Source organism: Polypterus senegalus, chromosome 17 (genome assembly GCF_016835505.1).
Source record: "Polypterus senegalus isolate Bchr_013 chromosome 17, ASM1683550v1, whole genome shotgun sequence".
NCBI lineage: Eukaryota > Metazoa > Chordata > Cladistia > Polypteriformes > Polypteridae > Polypterus > Polypterus senegalus.
The window spans coordinates 81,415,044-81,442,968 of record NC_053170.1 but is presented as its reverse complement, the minus strand read 5'-3'; the positions used below and the strand labels follow the sequence as shown (position 1 = coordinate 81,442,968).

Here is a 27,925-nt window from a genome sequence, read left to right as displayed (position 1 = left end):
ACTAGAAAGGCAATCCATCAATAGTATGACATCTTGTTCAATAAAAAAAATAAGAAAAACTCCACAGTCCAGGTGTCTTCGTTTTATAGATTTTAGTGAAATTCAAACAAGCAGTATATCACAAAAAAGGAAAAACGCTGATAATACACACAACAAAATGGATAAAGGGAAACTTCTTGTTCTTGGTAATCCACTTGAGGGTTAAGTATTTAGGTTACATTTCTTAAGATCTCTATATGTTATCTCATTCACCACATATACTGTATACACATAACAGTCAGAAAACTCTATGTCTTTAATGTTGTCAAAGATGAGACAAATGAGTTGCAAAATGTTTTGGGGCAGCCACCCGTATATTTTTTCCTGGCTGCAAAAGAGTTGAGTAAAGAGCACATATGTGTACAGATTTAAGTCTAAAACAGAACTGTCTTGTTTGAGGCAAAGATGGCAGTTTTAAACCAGAGGATAGGAAGTGACATCATCAGGGCCAGAACCGGAAGTGGCATCATTAACCTCAGAACCAGAAGTGACATCATCGGGACCAGGCGGAATTTCCTGTAATTGTTCTGCAGTTTAAAAAGAGAGAAAGGGTCACACTCCACCACCCCTTGGTCTGGTGTGGAATTACCCTCATTTAGGCCCTTTAGCTGCCTCCCATGCGCACATGTGTGACAAGACCCCCCTCAGCCTAGACCCATTGGGTCAGTCGTTCCTGACCAAGAGGTTGTGAACCCAAGAAAAAGCATTGGCGTTGGTGTGGAGAGAACTTTGTCGATGAACAAGCAAAAACTTGTATGGCTTTAGGTCAAAAAATCACATGGTGACCCGTGGATTCAACTCCTTATGCAGGGCCATCCACTCTAAAGGTGCATGATCTGTAACAAGGGTGAACCCACGACCCAAGAGGTAGTACCTCAGCTTCATGATCACCCATTTGATTGCCAAGGCTTCCCTTGGCATTACTTGGGATTACTCTGAAGTCCAGTCTCACCAAGTGACCGTAGTACCGCTTCGACCTGCTGTAGGTGTTCCACGTGCTGGAAGAGATGACCACGTTATCCAGGTAGGCAGCACTATATGAGTTATGAGGCCGGAGCACTTTATCCACCAAGCCATGAAAAGTTGTAGGAGCTCTGTGTAACCCAAATGGAAGGACACGATACTGCCTGTGACTGTTATGGGTGCTAAATGCAGTCTTACCCTTTGCTGAGTTCGTTAAAGGAACCTGCTAGTACTCCTTAGTCATGTCAGGAGTGGTCAAATATTTGGCCTGTCCTAGCCTCTCGAAAAGGTCGTCCACTTGTGGCATTGAATAGACATCAAATTGGGAGACTTGATTAATTCAATGGAAATCATTGCAAAACCTCCTGCTCCCATCAGGTTTACTGACCAAGATGATGGGACTGGGCCAGGGACTATAAATTTCCTCTATCACTCCTAGTTCCAGCATGCGCTTGATCTCAAGCTTCACTTCTGCTCTTTTTACCTTGGGAAGGCAATATAAGCATTCTTGAACTATGATCCCGGCCTCTGTCACAATAGCGTGTGCAATCTTAGAGGTCCTTCCAGGTGTTTCACTCACTACCTCCGGGAGGAATAGGATAACTGTTTTCACCTCCCATCTCTGTTTGGGACTTAAATCCACACAGAAGTTAAGGTTATTTTTTGTGAGTAAAGAGTGAGCGAGGCTGACTAGAGGAGGGATCAGGATCCCTGTTCTTTCACGGTTTCAGCAGATTTACATGATAGACCTGCTTGCTCGGCAGATGATTGGGTTGTTTCACCAAATAATCGACGAGTCCTTTCCTCTCCTTAACTTCGTAAGGGCCTTGTCAGTGGGCTAGCATCTTAGAAAAGGAGGTTAGGTACAAGAACCATGACCCAATCTCCCAGGTGGAATTCCCGGAGAGCCGTGCCTTGGTCATAATATCGGGCCTGTGCTGCTTGTGCCTCTTCCATGCGACTTTTAACTAATGGATGAATCTTTTCAAATCTATCACATAATTGTGTGATATATTCTAATATGCTTGTTCAAGAGCGTCTTCCTCCCATACTTATATTGAAATATTCAATATGCCCCCGGGGTTGACGTCTGTATAATAATTCAAAAGGGGAGAAGCCCATAGAGGCTTGTGGGACTTCCCAATATGCAAAAAGGATGAGGGGCAGGAGATGGTCCCAGTTCCATTCTCGCTGAGTACCTTGTGAAGCATTTGCTTGAGAGTTTGATTAAACCTCTCCACTAAACCATCACTTTGAGGATGATACACTGTGGTCTTCAGGTGTTTTATTTTAAGTAACTTGGCCATTTCCCTGAACATCTCTGAAGTGAAAGGTGTGCCTTGTTCCATTAGGACTTCCTTAGGGATGGTGACTCGCACCAAGATGCCTACCAATTCCCGTGTGATGTCTTTAGAAGTAGTTGAGCACAACGAAACAGTTTCGGGATACCGGGTAGCATAATCTACTAGGACTAAAATATATTTATGTCCTTTAGCTGAGGGTGCTAGGGATCCTACTAAGTTGACCCCAATCCTTTCAAACGGGGCATCAATTAGGGGAATGGGAACAAGAGGAGCATGGTCCCTCCTAGGAATTTGTTTCAATTGACACTCTAGGCAGGACTACAAAAGTGACAAACCTCCTCATTAATTCCAATAAAATCGAAGCTTAATCCACTCCAGAGTTTTCTCTGTGCCCAAGTGGCCTCCTAGGAGGTGGGCGTGTGGTAACTCACAAACCTGCCATTGGAAGATTCTGTTTTTGATGGTATATGGCCAGAATATTCCCTTGATGTGTCTGAGACATTTTGTCAGGAAAATGTCAATTTTCGGCAGATTGTGTTTGTCGTCTTCCAGCACTCTGAGCGATATAACAGCACATTGGGCACATTAACAATTAAATCAAAAATGTTAAGTCAAAGTACACTCTTTTATTTTTCCTTACATGTCAGAATGAAGCAAATGTCTGACTGTCTTTGACAAGTCTTGCATTCACTTTTTTTTCTCTATTTCTATTTGTGGTCTCTGCACTGCCCAGGTTAGTAAACTATTTCACTTATTCACTTGTTCAATGACCTGGTTGTTGACAGTTGCAGGTTAGTCAATTGCTGTGTTCATTTACATGCATCTAGCTATCTTTATAGTGACCCAAGAATTCCCTAAATTTGGTCCAGTGACTTTTATCTTGAAGGTAGTCCTCATCCTTATTGCTAGAGTTCCATGTTTAATACTAAATTATGCTTAAGACATTCTGACTCGTTTTACACACAGCTGTAGTGGTTACACAGGCTGTAAGTTACACCATAGAAAAGAATTAATTTGAAGCTCTTTCTAGACCCTTTGTACCATCTCTGCTCTGCTGGACAAATTGGGACTTTGAAGCTTGTTTACTGGTAAGGGAAAGTGTTTTCCTTTTTGGAAAGATATTACATTAGCTCTTTCAGATGTTATTAAATACACTATTGTAGAAAAAGTAAAATTTATAGATATATAAAAGAAAAATTCTTGTCCTCAATAGGAACTCTTACAGTCAAGAACCAGGCAGGAGGAAACTCTGTTCATGTGTCTTTATTTTCACTTCATGAAGAGGGAACAGTCATCATAGTAGTCTGTTACAGAATAGTCAAAATGATAAGGGCAGAGGTCTACTTTATAAACAATTGAATTTACATAACAATGCTGATTAATGCATACATTTACTGTGATTAGTTTGTTGGTGTACAGCCAAATGACTTATTAAAGTAAAGGTCTAGTACATTACACTGTTGCTCATCTCATAACCTTTAGGTTTAACCATCATTCTGTGTATGTGACAACTGTCCAGTTTTGTTGTATACAGGAGACCTGCTGATCTCATAATTATCTCTTAGCATATTTTGTGTATTTCGTCCACCTGTTCTCCGACACTGTCTCCTGTAAACCACACATTTTACTCCTTGATACTTTAGGCACTTAATGCTTAATCAGAGAAGGCTACTTTTGTTTCGTTATATTGCTGCAAAACCTCTTACAGCTTCTTGATGGTAATCCCCAGATCAGTTAGCACAAAGGCAATTGGCACTCTTCATTTTATAACTTGGCTCATTTGGAGTTAACCTCACTGAGGATTAATGATGCTTCTGCAAATGTCTTTAAAATGGTGGCAATCAGCCATAAAAATATTGAAAGAGAACTTTAATTCCCGTTCTTAGTTTTTATAACAGTTCTGTATGCTTTATTATTTTGGCACACCAGAATGTGGTGGGGGAGGGTTTATAATGTGGTCAATTATATTTCTAAATTATTTTATAATGCTGTTTTGTGTACTCTTGTTGAATAAATACTACTTTTTTGTTCTGTTGTTTACTATAAATAAATATCTATTAGGCTTCAAGAGAGGCCATTCCACTGAGACGGCTCTACTTATGGCGCTTTTCCACTGCATAGTACGGCACGACACGGTTCAGTTCAGCTCACTTTTGGGGGTTTTCCACTGGGAACAGTACCTGGTACCTGGTCCTTTTTTTAGTACCACCTCAGCCGAGGTTCCAAGCGTGCCGAACCATTACCAAAACGTGACGTGTAAACTGCTGGTCACTGATTGGCCGGAGAAAATCGTCATTACTGCGTCACTGGCTATTCTTTTCTTTAAAGGTACACACACGCGGAAGTTTGTGTCCCGTCACTCCATCGCTGGACGCAGTTTGTTGCATAAGTGGATGCATGTTTCTTCAGACATTCGAAAGTTCTCCAGCCACTGAGTGTTTGTAAAACCGGGAACAATCACATCCCACCACTCTGAAGCGCGGTTAAATGTCCAAACAGATGGTCTGTTGCGGCGACTTTTTTGCAAAATGTTGAAGATCTGTAATATACAGAATCAGCATTTTAATGTTACACTGGCAGTTAAGTTCATTTTATGCTTTGCAACAGTGATAAAAGTTAGCTAGTGATGTGCTTTTTAGATGCTTACCCTTGCGCGTCGTCGAGCTAAAGTGTTGTCGTTGTCTGCGTGTTGTTGTAAAAGTTCCACGGTGTCACGGCAGTACAGGCGGCGCAACTATAACGACACGTGAATAATCCCGCCCACTCTAAAGCGGTACTAAACTGCAGTCGAAATGCAAACCGAGCCGAACTGAGCCGAACCAAGGTGAGCTGTACTGAACCGTGCTGTGCCGTACTATGCAGTGGAAAAGCGTAGTTACTGTTGTCAACATGTTACAGTTGGCTAGAGCAGGGGCTCCCAAATTTTTGGACGTCAAGTACCACCTGAGGTTAAGTGAGTTGCATTGCGTACCACCCGCACCTTGATGAAAGGGAGGGGGAGCTGTAAGGGGGGTGTTCGGGTCTAAACCGCCCCAAATCTGAATAAAAGTTAAAGAATGGGAAGAAATTATGCATAAAATTAATGAAAAAAGTTGTGCATGTACAGTACATAAATTGATAAATTCCGCCCCGAAACTAAATCCTGCCTTCGGCCTGTATGTGACGCAGTTACCGAAGATGAAATGGTATCGGCTTTGTGCTTAGATCTAGTGACTTTGATGCGATACAGCGGCAGTGCACGTATAACAACAAACGCAAGCGGTTTCTGTGAGGCAGAGTTACCGAAGACTAAATAGTGTCGGCGTTGTGCTTTCATCTAGTGACCAAAAGCTCAAACAGTGAAGAAGTAGAAGTTGACTTCCGCAAAATGGAATTATGGTAGCGTTAAATGAACTAAATACTGATTCGAATAATAGGTTTTATTTATTCAGCTGACGAAATTTCACACCACACTAAATTTGGGAATCCACGTATTATTGTATTTAAACAGTTTCATTGGTTTTTGCTCACAACAGGCTTGTCATAAAGGGTTTTGCACAGATAAATTAAATTTCAGGGAGGGCGATGTGTACCACCTGAAAAGGATCTGCGTACCACCAGTGGTACGCGTACCACAGTTTGGGAACCGCTAGGCTAGAGCTACCAACATGCCAACTTTCCTCATCCTGCCAGATCTCTCCTCTGCCTTTGACACAGTCAACCACCAGATCCTTCTTGCAACCCTTTCTGACGTCACTGGGACTGCCCTCGGGTGGTTTGAATCCAATCTCTTGGGCAGATTCTACCGTGTGACCTGGTGAGAAGAGATGTCAGGGCTGCCCCAAGAATCAATGCTGGGTCCTCTCCTTTTCTCTCTTTATACCTCCTCAGTAAGTCCGATTATCTTATCCTGCCAATAATGCACAGTAATACAGAACCTGCTATTCCCACCAGTGGACCATAAGGTATCAGTTAGAATCTCTGCATGTGTCACTGATATGGCAGCCTGAATGAAGAAACAGCACCTCCAGCTCAATCTGGCAGATCTTCTTGTTTTCAAGATTGTCCATTAATTTAGCACCCCATCTCTGTTCTGTTTGACTTGTGCCACCTCGATGGTGATCAATGACCTGCTGTCCTTCATTGACCATATTGCAATGATCTTTTGGTATTGCAGATTCACTATGCTGTTCTTCGTCCACTCAGAACTGTTGATGAACAGCGTCTCGTGATGCCACCTCTGTGTGGCATTAAATTTAAATCCAGACTTGTGTCCTGTGTAACTCCAAGCTGGTGGAATGAGCTGCCCACCTCCATTTGAAACTCTGACTCCATCAATGTGTTTAAGAAGCATTTGAAGACTCTCTTGTTCGGTGAATTTATGACTGACTGATATTAGCTGTTAGGCTTTTGTAACTTATGAAGTGTAACTTGCTTGTATTTTGTTCTGAGCTTTTTACTTTTCTAACCTTATCTTATAACACTTGTTCCCAAATATTTTTACAGATGATTTTTATGATTAATTGATTACACTGACCTGTTTTGTTAGTCACTTTGAATACAAGGGTCTGCTAAGCAAATAGTATAAATGTAAAGAGAAAAAAATGTTCCAAACAAAAACAACAAAACCAAAACACCCAACAATTACAATGTGTTGTAAATATGACTCTCAACCATGGCAAAAAGGTTGTGATGTTTTAAAAAGAGCCACATAACAGGCCAGAACCTTCACCTGCCTGTTCAGAAGAGGCTGCAGGCTACATAGACCTAAAATTTAAAACTAGTTTAAAAAGCTCAAAATACAAGAAAAGCCCTAGAAATACACCAACATACCCTACAAGTGAGAGTGACTATAAAAGCAACTTTAAATCTCTCTCTCTATTATATAAAATAATCCTGGGACGAGACAAGACTTTTTAGCCTGGGATTAGATGTGACTTTTTCAGAGAGATACCTTCAAGTCCAGCAAGACAAGACTTTGTGTCACGAGATTCAACCGCGCCTGGGGCCAGAAATAAAAGACAAAGAGTAGATGACAAAGTAGAATGTCATAAAGATATTCAAAAAGTTTGGCACGATACACGTGCAGTGCAGGTTAGAGATTATGAAAGTACTAAAATTCGAAAGTCGCAAAAAAATTATAGTAAAGATCGCATTAGCACAAACAAATTGAAATTATTACTCTGACATAACGGAACAGCGAAAAGAGATCGAATATATTGTATGGATTTAAACTTTAAGTCGGAGACTTGTAGATCGCCTAATTCGTGTTGCCATCAGGGACAAGTACTGTTTCTTCCCAATGAAGAGGCCTATCTGCGAGAAATAAAAGATTTGTTGTTTGGTGAAAGTGAAGGAGTTATTTACAAAAATAGAAGTAAAAATGGATTTGCCTCAAAGGCAACCAAAGCAAACCAGTGCTAATCCAACACCCAGAAAAACCAGAACAAAGCAATAATAACAGACAACTAATCACAAACTCAGTGATCTACTGCTGTGTCTCTCTTTCTAGCCAAGTTATAAAACAGCATTAATATCAGGGTGGCCCTGCCTCCTGTGGCTCCACCCTCAAAGTATAAGGAATGAACACCACTTTAAGAAGACAGTACATAATTAACAAATAATAACAGCAATAACATAAATCCATGAAAAATAATCATTCAAAAATGAACAAACATAATTATAAAATAAAACAGGGCGGCACCATGGCACAGGGGTAGCGCTGCTGCTTTGCAGTTAGGAGACCCAGGTTCGCTTCCTGGGTCCTCCCTGCGTGGAGTTTGCATGTTCTCCCCGTGTCTGCATTTGTATCCTCCGGGTGCTCCGGTTTCCTCCAACAGTCCAAAGACATGCAGGTTAGGTGCGTTGGTGATTCTAAATTGTCCCTAGTGTGTGTGCTCTGCGGTGGGCTGGCACCCTGCCTGGGGTTTGTTTCCTGCCTTGCGCTCTGTGTTGGCTGGGATTGGCTCCAGCAGACCCCTATGACCCTGTAGTTAGCATATACAGTAATCCATCCTCGATCGCGGGGGTTGCGTTCCAGAACCCCACGCGATAGATAAAAATCCGCAAAGTAGAAACCATATGTTTGTCTGGTTATTTTTATATATTTTAAGCCCTTATAAACTCTCCCACACTGTTACCATTATTAGAGCCCTCTAGACATGAAATAACACCCTTTAGTCAAAAGTTTAAACTGTGCTCCATGACAGAGATGACATTTCTTTCTCACAATTAAAAGAATGCAAACATATCTTCCTCTTCAAATAATGCGTGTCAGGAGCAGAAAAAGTCAGAGAGAGCGCGAGAGAAAAGCAAACAATCAAAAAATCAATACGTGCTGTTGGGCTTTTAAGTATGCAGAAGCACCGCGATAAGGCGGCATTTTGTAGAGTAGCGTCCGTATCCTCTAGGCAAACAGCCTCTGTGCAAACAGCCCCTCTGCTCACACCCCCTCCGTCAGGCACAGAGAGAGTGAGAGAGACAGAGAAAAGCAAACAATCAAGCACCGCGTGGGAAGCACATCGTATATCATTGAGGAGTTTTAGTTAATATGTAATACATGCTCTGATTGGGTAGCTTCTAAGCCATCTGCCAATAGCGTCCCTTGTATGAAATCAACTGGGCAAACAAACTGAGGAAGCATGTACAATAAATTAAAAGATCCATTGTCCGCAGAAATCCGCGAACCAGTGAAAAATCTGTGATATATATTTAGATATGCTTACATTTAAAATCCACAATGGAGTGAAGCCGCGAAAGTGAAAGCGCAATATAGCGAGGGATCACTGTAGTGGGTTGAATAATGGATGGATGGATAATAAAACAGAAAATAAATACAAATCAGGAAAAAAACCTGGCTATAATGCAGCGCACATGTTAACATTACTTAAATTTATTAATTGTAATCTGGCTGTAGAGAATTTTACAGCGGAACCTTGGTTCACGACCATAATCCGTTCCAAAACTCTGGCCATAAACCAATTTGGTCGTGAACCGAAGTAATTTCCCCGATAGGATTGTATGTAAATACAATTACTCCGTTCCAGACCGTACAAACTGTATGTAAATATATATTTTTTAAAGGTTTTTAAGCACAAAAATAGTTAATTACACCGTAGACTGCACAGCATAATAGTAAACTAAATGTAAAAACATTGAATAACACTGAGAAAACCTTGAACAACAGAGGAAACTAACACTGCAAGAGTTTGTGCTATAGCGCTACGAACCGCTCGCTAAAACACTTTTTTAATAAGTTTTAAGCACAGGGAAAAAAATGAACATTTGAAAAATCCGTAATTTAATAAACCACCAAGAAAAGTAACATTGCAACAATGCACGCTACGAACCGATCACTGTAAACAGAAGTGAAGTGGAGGTTAAATTCCAATAGAAAAAAGTCTTCATTAAATACGACGTTAAAACAATGCTCGGATTTGTCTTTTTAAAAACAAGCCTGGTGCATTCTTTAACAGCCTTCTCAGCCGTATGAGTCCAGCCGTCTCTCTCTCTTGCTCGCTCTCCTGCGCGTGTGTGTGTCTCTCTCTCTCTCCTGCGCGCGTGTGTCTCTCTCTCTCGTGTGTGTGTGTCTCTCTCTCTCGCGCATGTTTGTGTGTCTCTCTCTCGCATGCGTGTCTCTGTGTGTGTGTGCGTGCGCGCGTGTGTGTGTGTGTCTCTCTCTCTCTCTCTCCCTCTCTCTCTCTCGCTGCACATGTGCGGAAATCACCTGCGCACAAACCGGAAAGGAAACTGGCTTGTTCGAATACCAAGTCTGTGGTCGTGAACAGATGCAAAAGTTTGACGAACTTTTTGGTCGTAAACCAATTTGTACGTGTTCCGAGACGTTTGTGCACCAAGGTTCCACTGTATATATGTTTTTCAATCCAAGAATGCGGAATAGCTAATCATTGTAGCAATTAATTATAGCTGTATTAATCTTTTACGTTGTGAACGCTGGCCCGGACACACACAGACGGACATCATATTGTTCATCACCACACACTATTTATTTACAATAATTATTTACACACGTGCACAAAACCCCAGTGCTTTCTGCACCGATTCCCCAAAGTCCAAGCTCACAGTTCCTGTGCCTTTCTTTCCTGGCTGCCTCCAGTCCTCTCTCCAGCTCTGTCCACTTCCACCCGACATCCGCCAATGACTGGAGGGAGGCGGCCCCTCTTCTAGGAACCCGGATGGGCTCCAGCTGCTTCCCGGCACTCACTCTTAGCCACACTCCAGTGTGGCGGAAGTGCCGGCTGCGCACCCGGAAGCCGTCCGGGTGTCCCCTGTCGTCTTCCTCCTAGCACTTCCTGGTGTGGCGGAAGTGCTGGGCTCCAGGGTTCCTCAGGCACCTGGGCGCCGCCTGGCGGTGGCCACGGGCCCCTACAGGGTTAGGCCCCCAACATAACCAGGACGGACGCCTCGCGGTCTGGAGGAGGCACAAGCCCTCCTCAGGCCCTCCTGGGCGTCCCGGCCGGGCTCCTGCTCCGGCCGGGGACCACAACGTATTTGTTCTATAATTACTGCAATGCCATTTTGGTTATGGAGATTGCACCTACAGTAGTGAGTTTGTTTACAGCTTTATGTAATACTTTTTATTCGATTTACTTTTCCATGTTGTAACTGTGCGTTTCCAGGTTCCCAAAATCAAGCCGCTACTAGTTGGCAAGGTAGTGTCCAGCATGAGTGAAACACACAACAAAATAAATTTCTCAGTCCAACAAATTTTGTTTTAAAATGTTTGGTGAAATTTTAAAAAGGAACATATCACAGAAATTCAGAAAAATGTTATTATAAACACAGAATAAAAGGCATTAAAAGAAAAAACGTTTCTTCTATGTTTTATTATTAGCTTTCTCATATTAAACCTCCATTACTTTCTATACTTAAAAGTTGTGTTATTTGTGTTGTGTTTTTTCTCCCAGGCAAACTTACTTATGTAGGCTTCACTCAGTATGCTCTGTACATATGGTACATTCACTACATTCAGTACGGTCTGAAGCTATTTCTTACCAACTGCAAGGCAGATCATAAACTAGACTAGTCTGTAGTCAGAGGGACAAGAAATAATTAGAATATTCAATTTATAATTTAGCTTGTCAGGGTTATAACAGAATTTCCCTTAAACTATGCACTAATATATAGGCAAATGTTTTAACATAACTAAGAAAATACTTTTATCAATTTAGCATAACCTAACTAGCTAACAAATGGCTCTTACACATGTTGTGGTTTGGATGTGAGTAGAATCTTATCTTGATAACAGGTTTTTATTTAAGCCTTTATACACAGACATTTAATGTTTTTGTGTGACATTTTATTTCTGAAACTGCAATGTTGCTTCCAGATGACAGGATGTGATTAGCACATAGAGGTTAGTAAGCATGAAGGTCAGCGCAGGTTCTTCTCATTTATCTGAGTATGCAGATAAAAACCTTAATAGTGGTATGAACATTTTGTTTCTAAGACTTACTGGTTTCTTTTGACTTTGATGTTGATACTTTCTTGAGCTTGACAACACATTGGATTAGATTTTTCTGGTTAACAAACCCTGATAGACTATAAACTACGGCTACAGCCACAGTGCTATGTTTTCACTCAGAACTGGTGTTTATAACTGAAAAGAATCTCCCTCCACAGCAGCGTTTTCACAATGTTTATGAAAGTATCTCCATCCACACTCTTCTACTTCTTCTTTCGGCTGCTCCCGTTAGGGGTTGCCACATCATCACAAGCGGATCATCTTGTTCCATATCTTCCTGTCCTCATCATCTTGCTCTGTCACACCCATCACCTACATGTCTTCTCTCATCACATCCATAAACCTTCTCTTAGGCCTTCATCTTTTCCTCTTGCCTGGTGGCTCTATTCTTAGCATCCTTTTCCCAATATACCCAGCATCTCTCCTATGCACATGTCTAAAACAACACAATCTCGCCTCTCTGACTATTCTTATAAATCACCTTAGTCAGTGGGTGGGCCTCTCAGGCAGTGTCTTAAATTGGTTTGAGTCTTACTTGACAGGTAGAAAATTCTTTGTTAGTTATGGTAATTATACTTCAAAGACATGATATTCCATATGGTGGTCCACAAGGGTCTCTCCTGGGTCCACTGCTGTTTTTGATCTCCATGCTTCCATTAGGTCAGATTACCTCAAGGCATAACGTGAGCTACCATAGCTATGCTGACGACACACAACTGTATTTATCAGTAGCGCCTGATGACCCCGACTCTCTTGTCTCACTGACCCAATGTCTTACTTGTGTTTCTGAATGGATGAGGACATTTACCTACACTGGGCGTTTGTGCATTGGCAGTAAAATCCAGGAAGAAACGGTACTGCCGCCAACCATGGGATTTATCACAAACATTTGTGTCTTGTAAATTATTTAGATGCATGCAGGTAAATCAACACGAGCTCTATTGAAAGCAACTCCTATAGTCCGCTATTTTGGAATATACAGGTAGTTTTCTTCCGTGAATGGAGAACAATCAGGGAATGAAACATTATAATGAGCAAGATCAAATCTGGGAATGGCTGCGTAATAAGCATGAACAAATCAGAGTGTGATTATAGTCTGTGTTTTTCAAAGTCTACATATTCACCCATCTACATTTTAACGCCAGTCCAGCATTTTCAGAAGTGTATGGCACTGGAGAGCATTTTTGAAACTCTCAGTTTTGTGGGGGTTAAAAACTCAGGGGTAGCATGGATGTCTGCGTTTTTAATTGCAAATCTGCCTCATCTTCTTTGGGGCAACAGGGCTGTTACGCCTGAAAAATGAACAAAATTTTAGTCTAACATTTCGGATGAAGTTAAAACTTTCACAAGAGTCCATCCCTATAGCTTTTTGTCAGATGCTGCAGTTCATTGTCACAACTCAATCGCCTCTCATCCCTTTTTAACGCACTTCTTGTATAAAATATCAGCAGACCACAGTTTGTTCAAACTGCAGCTGCTAGAACCCTAACTTAGCCAAACCCACTGATCACATGACAACTCAACAAGGTCAACTCCATTTGGCTTCCTGTCAGATCCTCTTGAAAACTCAGCTGTTAACCTACAAAGCCATCAGTGCTAGCACTCCAGAGTCCCCCAGCTACACCGCTTACCAGAGAGACATCTGAGCACTTCTGATAACAGTATTCTCATTGTCCCCAAATTTTCTCGCTGGGTTTTCGAGCTCTGACTCATTAGACATCTCTCCTTAGTTGTGCTCAAAAGACTTCATGAGTTATATATTATTGCAGCTCTATTCAGCTGTTACTTAGGGTCTGCATGTGGGCTTCTCTTGTTTCAGCCCATCACTCTGGGCCTTTAAATAATTCCTCTTGTGTTTATTAATATTGCATTCTTGTTTCTACTTTAATTTTATTCTGCACATGACCATGTCAGTCTGGGAAAGTGAGATGTATCCCTGACATGTACAGTATGTACTGTATAATGCAGCACCATCAGAAAGTATTCAGACCCCTTCACTTTTGTTGTATTGCAGCCTTGTGTTAAAATCATTTAAATTTATTGTTTCTCTCATTAAGCGACACTAAATACCCTAGAATGGTAAAGCAAAAACAGGATTTTCGGAACTTTTGCAAATGTGTTAAAAAAAACAAAAACCTGAAATATTCCACTTGCACAGCATTCTTTCCTTAGTAGTTTGTTAAAAAACCTTCAGCAGTAAATGCTGTGCATCATCGGAGAATCCTTAAGCACCGCTGGTTTGACTTTGCGTTGCTCACGGAGTCCCGAATGAGGCACGTTACCTGTATTGTGAGAGAGTGTCAGTTATGGCACTATGGCCATGTGGCATGATTCCACAGGGATGATCCAGCTCACAGGATCCTCATTGTTGAGGACTAGAGCGGCTGGACCAGGCCAAGGGGACACCACACCAACACCTGGCTGCAGCAGATCGATGGTCATTTCTGAGGTTTGAGATTGGACCATGTGTCTGCCTGGGGGGTTGTTAACCAGGATCCCAAGCTGTTTCATCATGTGGTGCAGAAAAGCGCTGTACCAGTGCATGCTCCCTGACCTGACTTGCAGCAATTCCAGCCTAGAGTCTTCTTTGCACACCTGGATTTGGGCTCATCTGCCATTCTTCTCCTCAGATCCTGTCAGTGGACAGCTATTTTCTGGTCTCCCTGGAGATGTTTGATTGGGTTCAAGTCAGGACTTTAGTTTGAACACACAAGGACATTCACAGAGTTGTCCCTAAGCCACTTTTGTGTTGTCTTTGCTTTGTGCTTAGGGTCATTGTCCTGTAGGAAGGCGAACCTTCAACTCAGTCTGAGGTCTGGAACACCCTGGAGCAGGTTCTCATTAATTCTTTGAGGGCTGAATATTTTTTCCAAAAAGCTGTTTTCTGAAAAGCACACAGGGCAATTGTTTGATACGTACAGTAAATCAACCCAAAACATCTCTTGCTGTGCATGCTGTAGTGGCTGTTGGTGCCTGGTCACCGTGGTTTGGGGCCAGCGGTGGCAGTCGCTGTGCGACACAATCTGGTTTATACCTCGTGTCATCGTAAGTTACACCTCACTTTCATTTTCGATATCCAACTCCAAATCACTTGCATCAAAATTGGAGTCTGAGAAGTGTGATTCAACGATAATAAGCAAAACATCATCCACGGAGTATTTTGCTTTGCCCATTCGCTTTGGTCTCTTGCCAGATGTCGATGCCATTTTAGAGGTGGTTTGCTTCTCGCTACTCAACTAGTCGCAGGGAATCGAGGTCAGATCACCGAACCTAACTTTCCTTTTAGCAAAGAGAGTCAAACTAAAACATAACAGCGAGTTTTGCTGCAGTTTACAGCTGATTACTGTCCTCTACTCCTTAATTTTGACATAAGTCAACTTCCGCCCTGAAAGAGTTAAGGATATCTCTGTACTTTGCTCGATTCAGCTCAACCTCAACCCTGATTAGAGCTCCTATACCTGCCTCTGAAAAACAAACTCACAGTATGATGCTGTCATCGCCATGAATCCCCATTGGAATGGTACTGTACAGGAGATGAGCAATGCCTGGTTTCCTCCAGATGTGATGCTTAATATTGATGCCACACAGTTCAGTCTTAGATTCATCAGGCCAGAACATCTTGTTTCTCACAGTTTAAGAGTCCTTTGGTGTTTTTATACAAACTCTAAGGGGGCTTTTATGCTTGGTCTCTCTTCCATAAAGCTCAGATTAATGGAGCACTGCAGTGATGGTTGTCCTTCTGGTAGTTTCTCCAGTCTCAACACAGGTTCTCTGGTTCTCAGCCAGAGTGACCATTGGGTTCTTGGTCACCTCTCTTACCAAGGTGCATTTCCATTGATTGCTTTGTCTAGCTGGGCTGTCATCTCTTGGAAGAGTTACGGTCACTCCACAGAATTATGAAGGCCACTGTGTTCTTCTGAAACATTCAGTGCTGCAGATTTTTTGTATCCTTCCCCAAATCTGGTTTAAAACGCAGACTTATTTTGCTAAACTGGAAGACTCCTAGCTCTCCTCTTTTAAGTCAGTGGGTAACTGATGTTTTATATTATTTGAAATTGGAAAAAATGAAATTCTCAGTTAGATGATCTGTGCAGAACTTTTTCAGAATGTGGCAGGATCGAATCAATAACATTTTAGATTAAGCTCTTAAAGCACCGAGGAAGTAGATTCTCTTCCCATTTCTTTTTCTTCTCCATTTATCTTTATCCGCCTATTAAACTCATCAATTTATTCATTTTTACTAGCTTTAGCTTTTATTCCGTTGGCCATGCTTTCTTTCTCAGGGCTGGGGGTTGATTTGTTCTCAATCCTATTTTTGTAAAAATTGATCTATTTATATAGAATGATTACAATAAAATTAAAAATAAATAAAACACAGTCCTGTCTCTAAGCTCTGCAGGCAGTCTTTTCAACATCATGTCTTGTTTTTTGCTCTGATACACATTGTCAGCTGTGGGACCTTCTATTGATAGAAAGATCAAATCTTGATAAGGAAAAATCTTCATTAGAAAAGGTGATAGGCGTCTTTCCAAAGATTCTTCTCACAATTTTATTTATGATGTTGTCCAGCCCTTTTAGGCCAAGAGTCCAGCGGATCTTTTTTCTGTTATTGGCATGGAGGGCTTGAAATGCTAATAAACTTTGAGGAGTCCCAACAGTATGACTTTGTATAAATGATTAATGTAAGTAATACAGTAATATGTCATTTAATATGTCTACCATGAATATGGCATAGAATCCTGACATTTCAAGTCGCCGAACCTCTTTTAATCACCGCCACAGATGCAATGGTGTAATAAGTGAAGTTTGAGTTTTCAGTGACTACTAAAAGCTGGGTTGCATACTCATGTTGATGAGATATCTTCTAATACTGCCTTTTGGTGGTTCTGTTACATGACAAAATAATATTGGGCAGTATGCTGATAGAGTTCCATTTTGTGTGGCCGTTAAATGCCTAATACAAGGTTTACTGATGACGCCATTCTGATCTTCCACAGCTCCATCCATTCAGCTCTAATGATGTTTTCTCTGTCACATCTAAAGGCTGCACATTCAAGCCTGCAGCTCCACCTCACACTACACACTTGGGGTCAGAGGCAATGCCATCTGCATTTACGTTCCCCAACTCTAAGCCAGGATCCTTCCCAAAACTCAGCAGTGGCCAATAGATCTAAACAGTGAAGTGGATCTCATAAGTGCTGCTGTTTGTGTTCTTGATCATCTCCCTCTCACCCATACACACACCCTCTGAATGTCCTCTTTTCTAAGAGCATCTCTCTTACAGGTCAGAATGGCCACACCAGAATCTTCTTTCCAGAAACGCTACCAATCAGGAGTTAAGCATCACCATCTTAAATCCCCTCCAAGTGATGATGTCACATTGTACAACCTCTCGAAGAAGTGTGGGATCACTTTCCAGTCTCATCTGAGGTATGTACTACCACCCCAGGTCAAGAGGGGGCACTGTCACTAACCTCCTTTATTTCCTCCGCAGTGCAGAAAAGACACCCAGTGAATGCAATTGACACTGTTCCTTCCAATCACCCACCTATAATTCCCGCAGTCGCCGGAAGAACAGAACAGAGTGCATCACAGTACAGAGCCCCTATCTGGTGACCAAAAGTGACCGAAATACCTAGACTAGCATCTTTTCTTTTCATTTTGGGCTTTTCAGTTATGCCTATAATGTCCATTTTTCTTTATTTCCCTTAGTTGGCTTGGTGCACCAATATTTCTTCCTGGGTCTTGCAGTCCTTTTACTTGACCACACAATAATATCCAGATCCACTCGCAAGAAACAAAGTGGCAAGGCCAAAATAAATCAAACATAACTCGAGAGATTTTTCACAATTTGAATATGACAAATACATCGTAAGCCAAGTTCAAAAATAGAATCCATGGTATCGAAAACCCCCCAAACATAATAACAGCGGTGACCAGTAAGGGGCATTGCAGCACCCCAAACCTCAGACACCACCATACAAACATAAGTCCCGGGTTCAAATAAATGATTCATCAACAACAATACCTTCACAATGCCTCTTCCAATACACACAATTCCTGTTTTATTTTCTCTTTTTCCTCTCCTCCACACCACCAGGCAAGCTTTGTCCTCCATTCTCCCAACTTCAACTCACCTGGACGTGGCAGGGTGGTTCCTTTTATCTTGGACCCGGGAGTCCTTCCAGTGCCAGGGCATAGCCCGATTGAAGGATCAATTGGAAGTCCCACAAACCATGGAGCACAGTTCCTAGAAGCAGCCCCTGGTAGTATCCAGGGACCCCAACAGGGCTTCCCTAAGGCATTACAACTCCCAGCATGCCCTGAGGGTATCCATTGGTGTAGGGATGCTGCCACTTAGCAGTTCAGAGGAACATGCAGCTTGAATAATTTGGCTTCAAGCTGGCCTCCTGACCAGGTAATGTTCCTCCATCGAATCCTGTCAGGATGCCAGTGTACCAACTCTTTGGATGGCACCCTATGGCCAGATCCTTGTGTAGGCAGGGAACTTCCTGCCTCTTTTCATGTCTTTTTGCCCCCTGGGCCTCCTGACCAGGTACTGGAAGGGAGTCCGTTCTGTCCCTGCCTGCCATCCATTACACAGGTCAATGTGTTAATTACATGAATGGTTTGTGGTACGTTGCTTAGGTTGTAGGTTGCACTTAAAAGTGTACAAAGTCAGTAAAAGAGGAGGATGAGGAGATGTCTGTTCATTTGTAACAGTAAGTCTGGCAAGGCTGGGCTTCTACTGGCTTGGAACAAGAAGAGACATATTTAATATGCTCAGTCACCGTTTTGTGTTATGGCTACTAGTAACAAAATTCCTTCAGGATGACTTGTCTCTTAGTGCCTTAGTCACTGTTCAAAGTGCATGAACCAGTCAAGGATATGAGAAATATTTCTATTAATCTAACTGCACATTAGAAATTGTACATCACATGCAGTATACTGGTCAGTTTATGCAACTCCAAATGTCACATGACAAAACCATATAGTATCAGTGAGGGCCTTATTATGTACCAGAACAGTTACTTTGAGGAACGTAAGTATGATGTTTAACAAACAGTCTTTTGTGTGAATTATGTAAAAATGCAGCCTTGCTGTTTTAAAGTTTGCCTAGTTACAGTAGATAGTGATAGTTTGTGAAAGGAGAGTAAATGAAAAAACAACACAAGAACAAAAACACAGGCCATTTAACCCACAATAGATTATCAGTCCCATTTACCCATCCTTTGCAAAACATCATCCACATTTTTAATGAATGCAGAACAATAAATGCACAGCACTCTCAGCATTATTATGCACATTGCTAAGAAATTCTCAGATTCAAGATTAACACTGGATCTGAAACTGTTGGACAAACTGAAGGATCTTTGTCGACCACACACTTCAGGCATTTCTAAACCCTTCCATTTTTGGTTTGACCGTATTGTGCGGACATTTACCTGGGAATATGAGAGGTTTTGGTCTCATTTAACTACAAACCATGAATGCCTGTTATGTCAGATTGTGTTATATTTAGCTCAAGGTTCCTCCTTTGAGTGGGGTTCAAATCCTGCCTTTATGTCTTCTTTTGTTTTTATAAATGTTATTTCTGTGCACTTCCGTTTTTCTTGGTATTTCGTTTTATATATGTATGTCAGCCTCGATTGCATTCCTTGTCTTTTGCGGGTGGTTCCCCAAGAGGTGGGGCCACCTGCTCACCACAGCAAGAGACTGCCTTCAGTCATCTAAAGACTGAGTCCCTTGCAGGTGATTGTTAATGTGCTCATGGTGGGGAGTTTTTCTGTCTATTGCTTTTTTTGATTATTTGTGATTTGATCATTCTTTGCATTTCATATTGAGAGTCAGATTGCTTTAGGGATGGCCTATATTTAAGGCATTGCCTTCTGTGTATTTTGTGGTCTTTGGAACTTCACTGTTTTGAGCCATTTTATAATAAATCTTTTATTTATAAAGATTACTAGGGGGCTCTGACCCCTGCTCACTTCGCTCGCCAACCCTTGTGCGGGCCCTACGCGTTAGTCATTTCCTGGATCTGCCACTTGCGATGAATCGTGCCGTGCTTTTGGATAAACACAGATATCAACTTCGTCTTTGATATCTCTGTCCTTTGAAACTATTATCGCTGACAATTCGTCACATGTTGGTTTATTATATATGCGAGTGTGATCTATTGGAAATTCATATAGATATTCAAGAAAATTTCTTTGTCCATTTCCATTTGTTTGTGCTAATGTACTATAATTATTTTTTTGCGACTTTCGAATATTAGTACTTTCATAATCTCTAACCTGCTCTGCATGTGCGTCGCACCAACGTTTTTGAACTTCTTTATGACATTCTACTTTGTCTTCTACTGTTTGTCTTTTATTTCCGGCCCTGCTTGGACCTGTTAGGTTTTCAATTCATCTCTTGACACAAAGTCTCATCTCGCGGGACGTGAAATTATCTCTCTGAATATGTCTTGTCTCGTCTCTCTGAAAAAGTCTTGTCTCGTCCCAAGATTTTTTTATATAATAGAGAGATATGTTTGATTTTTCTCTGATGATCCAGGGTTTAATGATTTCCCATCCCTCTAGTGGCCATTTTGAATCATTGTTCGGGACTTTATGCTTAGGAACTCTCTAGTTCGTAACAAAACTGACTTCAGAAACAGATTCTTTGCCTAGGAAAAAAAAAAACAAAATGAGAGGTTATTCAAGAAAATTAATAAAGAATAACCCACAAAAAATTAATTTAGAACCAATTCCTGACATTTAGATGTTGATGAATCTAATGCGGCAATTGTTATAATGGTGTTAACATCGAGACATTAATTACGCAACCTCCAAGACTGCATTCTGTACCAAAGATTTTAGTCTTCATGATAGTGTGACAAAATGGTGGCGACCCAGGAGAAACAATATAGTGATGAAAGCAGTATAACATAAGTTTAAATAGTTACACACAAAATTGTAATTATGTTGTCTTTAGCTTTCTCAATCCTATTATTTTTTTTTTTTTGTGGAACATAGTATTATTATTACATAACGGATTAATGAAAAATAAACACATTTTGCTTTAACCTAACATAATATTCTAAACCCTTACTCAGATCAAAGAGGTAGGAGGGTACCCCAGCAGTATGCGGTAGAAGTCAATAGTAAACCAGTCACACACTCTCATACGGCCAAATTATAATCACCAACAAACCAAGCATGCATATCTTTGAAATGTCTGAGGAGAACCCATGCAGCTGCTAATCCTACCATCTGTGTGGAATTTGTATGTCTTCCTGCGACTCTGTCTGTGGCCATCGGTGCAGGCGAGTGCAGCTGTGAATGTGGCATGCATGGAAGTGGAGTCTTGCTAATTGATGTTTGCTGCTTGACACCTAAAGCTGCTTCATGGAAGGATGAAAATCAACAGTGATATCTGAGTGAACATCAGAACCGCTACACTACTCCAAAATAATAATGGAAAATGTGGGCTTTTGGCACAGGTGATTACTTCACAATAGTTTCAAAAATGAATTTGCAATGAATCCATGTTGAATACATATTTCTTTCTCATTTTTGTTAATCATCTATTCTGGTATTTGAAGTTCAATGACTAACTTCTGGAACTGCTCACAGTTTACTATTTTCTTTGTCTGGGTCAGGTGCTGTGTAATTGCTTTACAAAACTGTGGCTTGCTGTTTATTTAACTTCTTTCTGATAAGCCCTCTGAAATTATACAGTCTTGTTTTTATGTCTGTGTTTCTCAAGTAGTCTGCAATATCTGTGTGAACTTTTCATTTCCTCATTTTTAAGTCACTATATCTGTCAAGTAACGTTTCTTATATGTGTTGACAAAAATCATTTTTGAATAAACTAGCTGTGCAACCCAAGAACAGGAAGCAACGGCAACAGCAGCCTCAAGCAAATGTGGCACACGTATTTCTAGCGTCCTAGAGAGCCATCTAGTGGTAAGTGTTGGTAGGACAGCCTTACTCAGCCTGACAAGAGGAACAGTGACACCATCTGACAACCATATGAACTACAGGTAAATTACAAAACTACTCAGGATGATCCTGCGGTGAGGATTAACAAATGCCTTTCCTTTGTTTCATTGATCATAGCACATACAGGTGCTGATCATAAAATTAGAATATCATGACAAAGTTGATTTATTTCAGTAATTCCATTCAAAAAGTGCAACTTGTATATTAGATTCATTCATTACACACAGACTGATGTATTTCAAATATTTATTTCTTTTAATTTTGATAATTATAACTGACAACTAATGAAAGTCCCAAATTCAGTATCTCAGAAAATTAGAATATTGTGAAATGGTTCAATATTGAAGACACCTGGCGCCACACTCTAATCAGCTAATTAACTCAAAACACCTGCAAAAGCTTTAAATGGTCTCTCAGTCGAGTTCTGTAGGCTACACAATCATGGGGAAGACTGCTGACTTAACAGTTGTCCAAAAGGCGACCATTGACACCTTGCACAAGGAAGAAAAGACACAAAAGGTCATTGCTAAAGAGGCTGGCTGTTCACAGAGCTCTGTGTCCAAGCACATTAATAGAGAGGCGAAGGGAAGGACAAGATGTGATAGAAAAAAGTGTACAAGCAATAGGGATAACTGCACCCTGGAGAGGATTGTGAAACAAAACTGTGGGGGAGATTCACAAAGAGTGGACTGCAGCTGGAGTCAGTGCTTCAAGAACCACCACGCACAGACGTATGCAAGACATGGGTTTCAGCTGTCGCATTCCTTGTGTCAAGCCACTCTTGAACAAGTGACAGCGTCAGAAGCGTATCGCCTGAACTAAAGACAAAACTGCTGCTGAGTGGTCCAAAGTTATGTTCTCTGATGAAAGTAAATTTTGCATTTCCTTTGGAAATCAAGGTCCCAGAGTCTGGAGGAAGAGAGGAGAGGCACATAATTCACGTTGCTTGAGGTCCAGTGTAAAGTTTCCACAGTCAGTGATGGTTTGGGGTGCCATGTCATCTGCTGGTGTTGGTCCATTGTGTTTTCTGAGGTCCAAGGTCAACACAGCCGTCTACCAGGAAGTTTTAGAGCACTTCATGCTTCCTGCTGCTGACAAACTTTATGGAGATGCAGATTTCATTTTCCAACAGGACCTGGCACCTGCACAAAGTGCCAAAGCTACCAGTACCTGGTTTAAGGACCATGGTATCCCTGTTCATGATTGGCCAGCAAACTCGCTTGACCTTAACCCTTATAGAAAATCTATGGTGTATTGTCACGAGGAAGATGCAATTCACCAGACCCAACAATTCAGAAGAGCTGAAGGCCACTATCAGAGCAACATGGGCTCTCATAACACCTGAGCAGTGCCACAGACTGATCGACTCCATGCCACGCCGCATTGCTGCAGTAATCCAGGCCAAAGGAGCCCCAACTAAATATTGAGTGCTGTACATGCTCATACTTTTCATGTTCATACCTTTCAGTTGGCCAACATTTCTAAAAATCCTTTTTTTGCATTGGTCTTAATTGATATTCTAATTTTCCGAGATATTGAATTTGGGACTTTCATTAGTTGTCAGTTATAATCATCAAAATTAAAAGAAATAAACATTTGAAATACATCAGTCTGTGTGTAATGAATGAATCTAATATACAAGCTTCACTTTATGAATGGAATTACTGAAATAAGTCAACTTTGTCATGATATTCTAATTTTATGACCAGCACCTGTATTATCTTTTTCATGAGCTCTTCCCTTATATAAGAATAAAGAATAATGGAGTTGAAAAATCTCTGTGTTAATCACTTGAAGCTTTTGCTTGCCCGTTGTAGTAGTAATAATATTACTATATAATATAATATAATATAATATAATATAATATAATATAATATAATATAATATAATATAATATAATAATTCTTTCTCTTTATATAGCACTTTTCTCTCTATTCACAGTGCTTCTACATAGCGAGTGGGGAGCCACTTCAGCCACCACTGATTTGCAGCACCCAGCTGGATGATGCGATGGCAGGCGTCATTGTGCCAGTACACTCTCCACACATTAGTTGTCAGGTGATGAAGTGGTGGGCAAATTAGCCAGGACTGTGATAAACTCTACTCTTTACAAAGGATGCCCAGGGATCTTTTATGACCACAGAGAGTCAGGACCTCGATTTATGTGTCATCTGAAGAATGACATCGTTTTTACAGCACCGTGTCCCCGTCACTGCACTGGGGCATTGGGATCCACATTCAGACCACAGGCCTCACCAACACCTCTTCCACCAGCAACCAAGCCTTTCTTGATTGGTCGTACATTCAAGTATTTGTATTTTATTTCACTCCTTCAGAATTCTCTAAGTTTAGTGAAAAAAGCAGTGAAAGTAATTGTTCAGAAGAAGTATTTTAATGTTATAAACAAAGAAGGAATGTACTGACAAAAAATTTTATGCATCTATGTTATGAAAACTTAGGCGATTGTGCAGAAAACAAAAATCTGCTCTCAGTTAAGAAGCTGACTTACTTTAAACATTCAGGCATATGCTCACTGTCAAATGAGCCACCTAGATGACATGGTCTTGGTGTCACCATTGCACCCAGTGCTGTCACTGAGGTATTTGCCCTGCCCAACTCTGAACTGGATAACCTGATTAATGAGTGGGTGTTCAAGTGCACAATGGCAGAGCTGTGTGATGTTCAGAGGCCTGGGGCCTCGTGTATAAACGGTGCGTACGCACAGAAACGTTGCATAAGAACTTTTCCATGTTCAAATCGCGATGTATAAAACCTACACTTGGCGTAAAGCCACGCACTTTTCCACGGTACCTCATGGCTTGTCGTACGCAAGTTCTCCGCTCGGTTTTGCAGACTGGTGGCACACAGCGTCAAAGCAATGCTACTGTTCCTGAGTGGTTACTCCTTATTTTCCTGATGCAGATAAATACACTGAAACTAACTGCATATTGTTTATTAGTGTAATGCATCTGATTGTAATTAACTTGTAACAATATAATGATCCAGGGAATAGCCACAGTATACCAAATACCATAACTGATTTAGCGTTGTTACTCTTACTTCTTCTTCTTCTTTCAGCTCCTCTTGTTAGGAGTTGCCACAGTGGATCATCTTTTTCAATATTTCTCTCACTGCACCACTCAGAGTATTTATATCACTGTATCTGAGTGGGGAATCACAGCAGCAGCTGATCGGAAAGAGAATTATCGGTATACAGCTTCAAGCACACGCTGTCTCAGCCACGGCAAAACGTTTCAAAGCCTTTCCTGTACGGACGCGTATTTACATATGATGACGATATCATTTTTAAGGTGAAATGCAGCAAAATATGTTTATAATATTATACAGATAAAACTTTAACTTCATTTAAATAATCTATATTCTTCACTGGGAGTGTCGTGAAGGATAGAATAATTAAACATGTACTACAAAGATATTTCAATGTTCCTTAAACGTTTTGAAGAATCGGCGCTCTAAGCTTACAGATGGCTTAACATCTATTACAGAGCTGATTGTGTGGTGATTGGGTATTTGGGGAAAGAAAAGCAAGGACTGCAGTGGCGGCTACACCGATATATATTCAATATAAAACAGAAAGAGAAAATAACAACACAACTAAAAACGCAGCGACAAATTTCGGCAAAAGTTAAATGCTTGTGTCATGAGCACGAGGCGGCTATGCAGTGTCTGCAATGGACGAGGCCATCCACCGTGCATAAGCTACCTTACTGACATTGGCGTGCGAAGGAGCCACCGATTCTTCCTCTGCCCAGTGCCACCACAAGCCTAGAGCCCCTGAGTACTGCTGCAATAAATTATTTCATCGAAGGTCGCACACAATCACTGCGCCGTGAAAGCCATGTTTAATAACTCCTATCATCATAAAAATGACAACACATATACATCTCAGTATTTTAGTTATTCAGAGAGCTGTAATATCACGAATGTAATGGATTCTGCGTCCAGTTGGAGGAAGAGCGCCGGTTTAAGAAGCAAGTAGTGATTCACACACATAGGCACATAGAAGATCAAATACAAAACAAAGCATTTAACATGCTACTTTAATTACGATGTGATTTGAGAAACTGGTTAATTAAACGATTTTAAGATGAAGTTTATGATGTTCTACTTTAATGACAAAATAAACTACATGATTAAAGTGGAAATGTCGAGATTGAAGTTGACATTTCGTGCTTTTTCCCCACTGTGTGCCTTTTTTTTCTCTGTACCCTAATAATCTTGCATATGACACTCAGACTGGGCTTACAACTCTTCTTTTCACGGCGACTTTGATATGTGACTTCTTTTTTATTTCCGGCACTGTGCGATTTTGTGAACGTGAGCTTTCAAGTTTCTCCAACACGCTATGTCACTCGATCAACTTCCTTTTGTTGATTATACCACGGTTTATTTGAACAAATAGTATGTTTTTCCTTTGCCTCCACTTGGTATTCGCTGAAATTCTTATATTTTCCCCTGTGCTTTTCCCATTGTCTTTTTACAGAAGGCTGAGCTTAAGGGTGATTTATATTGATTTGCATATTCAAAGAGGCGTAATTCTGGGAGGAGTTGTGGCGTTACATAAAGTGCGTGCACGAGCGTTACTTTTCACGCTGATCGGGATTTATGTAGCTGAAGAACGTGGAAGTTGGAGTACGCACAGATTCCTGCATCTGGATTTTTCTGTGCATAAGCACATTTCTGCTTTTGTGCTTATGCCATGTTATAGTGCGAGTTCTACGCACGGCGTTATACATGAGGCCCCAGGTGTATTCTGAGTGTGTGTGTGTGTGTGTGTGTGTTTACAAGTGCGTCCAGTGGAAAATTTTGTGCTCTTAGTTACTCCTACCTGTTGTCCAGACTTAAGAGAGAACAGAGGATTAGTGTTCAAGCACCTGATATTGAAGACACAGGGACATACATTGTCTGTAGATAAAGTTCAGTTCAATAACATTATGTATTTCATGTACAGCCTAGAATCACACAAGGAATGCCTCAATGGGCTTTAACAGGCCCCGTTTTTGACAACCCCCAAGCCTTGACTCTTTAAGAAGTCAAGAACCCCGCTCTCAAAATAAAATGGAAAATATCTTGGGAAGGGCAATCCAGAAAGAGACCCCCTTCTTGGTAGGTTGGGGCATTCAATGGGTGTCAAAAAATGGGGTAGATACAACACACAAAACAAAACACAAGTAATTCTCTTCACAGAGCTAGATGGCCCATCTATCACGGCCAATCAGAAATACAATGCAGTAGTAGAAACTACAAGTACAGGTGCAGAGCGCCACAAAAACTCTCAAAGCAAAATGGAAGAATAGATTATACCAGTCACCAAACACATAACTGTCACATATGAGGATACAGATTTGTTCAAACACATCAAAAGCAAATTAGAATGTCATTAACATAAGTGATAAACAACAATGTCCGTAAATCAGCTTATTGCAGAGCCACGGCCAGATTGTCGAAAAGAAAACAGACAGACAAGCTGGACATAGTCAGAGTCCTGGAGACCTTGGCCGACTAGTCGCCTGCTTCCTATTGGCCATTCTACAGCTGAGTCAAAGCTGGGCTGGCTAATCAGATGAAAGGACCCTTCTTCCCTATTATTCCAATGCTCGTTTATCTGAGATGACTTTTAAACAGGCAGGCAAACAGCTCGGCAGTAGATCAGTGGTACCAAGTGAGAATACCGAGAAGAGAAACAGAGTAAGGGAGGGTTATTAACAGTTTATAAATATCATATTACTTACATTTTTGTACAAATGACTAACAACAAAGATGCAGTATGCATAGTTAATCAGCAGCTCTAGTCAGGGTATACTAAACTAAAGTTGTGAATCCTCAGCCTGGATTTTAAAGTTGAGACTGAAGGGGCACCTCTTGTAGTAGCAGGCAGACCATTCCACAGCTTTGGGGCACTGTAACTAAGAGCTTGACCTCCCACACACTATTGTATTCATCTTTGGTGTTATAAGAAGGCTGGCATCTTGAGATCAGGCAAAGGCAAACCTGTCAGGATCTAGCTGTGTTAAACTATCTTTTCCACTGTTAATTTTATTCATCTGACATCTTCATCCAAGCACATCAAGTGTGCTTAAGTTGTCTGCACTTTACGTATTTATGATTTTTAGAAATATACAAATTGCATTCAGTTATTTACAGTTTAT

The 27,925-nt window shown here is 41.0% G+C and overlaps 1 protein-coding gene across 3 annotated transcripts in view; it reads left to right on the top strand.

Annotated features, from left to right (window-relative positions):
* The window catches only part of LOC120517237 (golgin subfamily A member 6-like protein 2), a 78,442-nt gene that overhangs the window by 21,737 nt on the left and 28,780 nt on the right, over positions 1-27,925 (top strand). The window contains exon 1 of one of the 3 annotated variants that reach the window (XM_039739426.1): positions 17,120-17,199. The exons of the other annotated variants lie outside the window; for them this stretch is intronic. The gene's annotated coding sequence lies outside the window, so the exon portion shown is untranslated. Of the gene's footprint in view, positions 1-17,119; positions 17,200-27,925 lie in introns of those variants that run through there. 3 annotated transcript variants of the gene reach the window in all.